Genomic DNA, 3,203 nt, shown 5'->3' with positions numbered 1-3,203 from the left:
AGAGGCAAATTTCATTAGATGTCATTACAATCATCTTTCTTAAGATCTGCTAATCTAGTAAGGGTACCACATCTACCATTCATTCCCCTCATTGTAACCTCTTCCATAATGCCTTAAGGATAGAATAGTAGTTGTTCCTAATAAAGCAGAGGGGACCTATTGGATTAGGTTGAGCTCCTCTAAAAATGACATCATTTCCCTCATTTCAGATTCGCCATAAGGTACAAGTGAAGAGGGTGTAGAATTCTCTTGCTTCTTTAGTATTTAGATCGTCCAACGTGAGCCACTTCGAATTCCAATAAAACATTACTAAGACTTCATTTGTTTTATTGAAAATGGCTTTCGGAAAATGATTTTTGGAAAATGACTTACTTCTATGGGAAAACTAATATTTGTTGGTGTTTGGATGAATCTGTGTAAAATATTTTCTATTGTTTGACAGATTTTCTGAAAATATTTCATAAAAGTTGTTTTCAATTAAACAAATATACATTTGAGATTCTGTTATCTTTTCATTGCTTAATTGATTTTATTTTATATCTATAAATTTATATTTTACATTTTTCTTTGTAAAACAAACACGACATACATATATTTGTTATAAAATATTATAGTGCAAGTTCCTTTTAACAATAGAAAATATTTGTAATAATCAATGTCATATGTAAACTTAATAATAAATAATGCTTAATTAAAACTTAATTTAAATTACATATATTACATATATGAGAGTACATATTGACACATTAGAGTTGTAAGGGATAAATCAAGCTAAGCATTACTTAAATAAATATTCAAATTTATATAATTAAAATATTCAGATTTTTATACTAGGTTAAAATATGTCATAAGTCATTGTAATGTTCGTAAATTTTAAATTTAGTCCATGTAGTTTTATTTTTGGGTTAGTCCTACTTTTTGGATATTAAAATTCAGGTTCAACAGTTAGCATTTTTAAAAATATTTTGTTAAATTCATGTTCATTATAACGTCACTTTTTAGTTACATGAATACCGAGCATTTTTATTTAAAAATGTGACATAAACAAAATTGACAAAAAAAATTTAACAATGTTAACAATTGGACTTGATTTTCAAATCTGAAAATTAGAAATGTTAAATTCTTAAAAATAAAAGTACAGGCACTAATTTCCAAATTTTTGAAGAGTACATAGACTTATGGCATATTTTAACTTTTATACTACAAAAAAATTATTATTAATATATTTATAATTGTAATAAATATTAATTATTAAAATATTAATATTGAATATTTTTCAATAATGTATAAAGAATATTATTTAAAATTATTATTTTTAAATTTTATTATTAAAATAAAATTGAAATTAAATAATTTATTATATGATTAGATATAGATAATTAAATATGTATATTTAATAGTATTGAAAATTATAATATTTTATATTAATATTTTATTCATTTTAAATATTTTTAAAAATAAAAATATATTATTTATATAATAATATTAAATTTGACTTAAGTTAGTTTTTATATAAAAATAAAATTACCTATAAATAAGCTCTTTTTTTGGAAAATGACTTACTTTTCAAAAGGGTAAATCATTTTACTGGAAAAATAGCTTATTTTCTATTTACCTGTAAGTCATTTTTCGTTGACCAAATTATTTTTTATTTAACAAACACAAAAAACGACAGAAAACATTTTTCATAAATTATTTTCATTAAAATAAACAGAGTCTAAGTCAAAAAATTAGATAGCTCTGGCAAAAATATGCTCAATAGACTCAAAGTACAAGAAGCAAAAAGGGCAATTAGTCATAGATTAATTGATTATCTTGCCAATTCTTCTAAAGTTGGAATACATCCATGACAAGTTTTTCATAAAAAAAAAAAAAAGAAAACTTGAATTAGAGTTTGAGTTTTCAAAGGTCTCACCACTTGGTCCCATGCAGATCACTTATGTCTCTCTAAATTATTTCTTTTTCAAATAATTTTATAGATAGATCTCATAAAGAAAACACCACAGCTATCAAATTTCCATATAACTTTATTTTCTCTACCTAGGATATAAAAGGTTCTACTTCTAATATCCTACCAAGCCACCTTTTCTAGAGTAAATCTGATCATCCTGTCATCCTGAAATCTTACATTATTTCTCATGAAATCCCAAACCAATTATATGCATGTTTTATCGATTTCCTCTCGAAGCACCACGATTTCATTAACCAAAATAATCTCACAAGATTTTCCATTTCAAACTTGCACATTAACCTCGAGTAAACAAAGTCTTTTCCTTTTAGAAGCCCTTCTAAATCTACAAGTCAGAAGCTTTCAACATCACATCACATAATTCATAGTTTATATGATATTTCACTTTAAAGACTTTAGTAGTTAATGATTCTTTATTCATCAATATTCTCCATGCTTGTTTAGTAAGAAGGGCTTTATTCATCAAGTCTGTTGGTCTATTTTCCAATCCTCTTTGGTCTTTAGGTCATCAAATGGTACTCGAATTACGCCGGTTAAGTTTTCTCTCCCCAACACAATGCCTCCACTAGAAGGCTTTAACGATCTAATCAATATAAAGGAATATCAACTAGAGTAAACATAATAAGAGTCGGTATACCTCTTTGAGAGAGGCATTTTGCTTTCCAATGCGCTAATTTGCTATGAATCTTATCAATGATACTTTGGGAGAGAGTTTTCTTATTGCTTATGTCACCAAAATCCACTACTAAATATTTATTGAGTTTATCCGCCTTTTGTACTCTTAATATACTAGTGAACCATCTCCCTTCCCTCTGTTTTGTTTATGGATCGAAGAAAAGCTTCAATTTGTCAAAATTAACCATTTTTCTTGAGATTTGGCAAGAATCCACGAGAATGGCTTTAGAGACTCAGCACAAATGGACATTAGCCTTGATAAACAAGGAATAGTCTTTTTAGAGCTAGTGGTTGCTCTAACTAGATTGTAAAACTCATTGCTATACTTCTTTATCTGGTACAGAAGTGTGCACTTTTTGGCATTGTTAATTTTAAATAATAAATGAGAGTTTGGTTAATGGAATATAATATCATCTCTAATAATAAGATTACCGAAATATAAGATTACTCTTAAGATTAGGTATATTACATTGCCTTATTTAGTTCATTTAGTTATGATATAAGGTTTTCATATTTGGGTGGCGAAATGTAAGATTATTTAAACATAATTTTACTAAAT

Source organism: Gossypium hirsutum, chromosome D13 (genome assembly GCF_007990345.1).
Source record: "Gossypium hirsutum isolate 1008001.06 chromosome D13, Gossypium_hirsutum_v2.1, whole genome shotgun sequence".
NCBI lineage: Eukaryota > Viridiplantae > Streptophyta > Magnoliopsida > Malvales > Malvaceae > Gossypium > Gossypium hirsutum.
The sequence above is the reverse complement of the archived record's forward strand: the minus strand, read 5'-3'. Positions refer to the sequence as shown.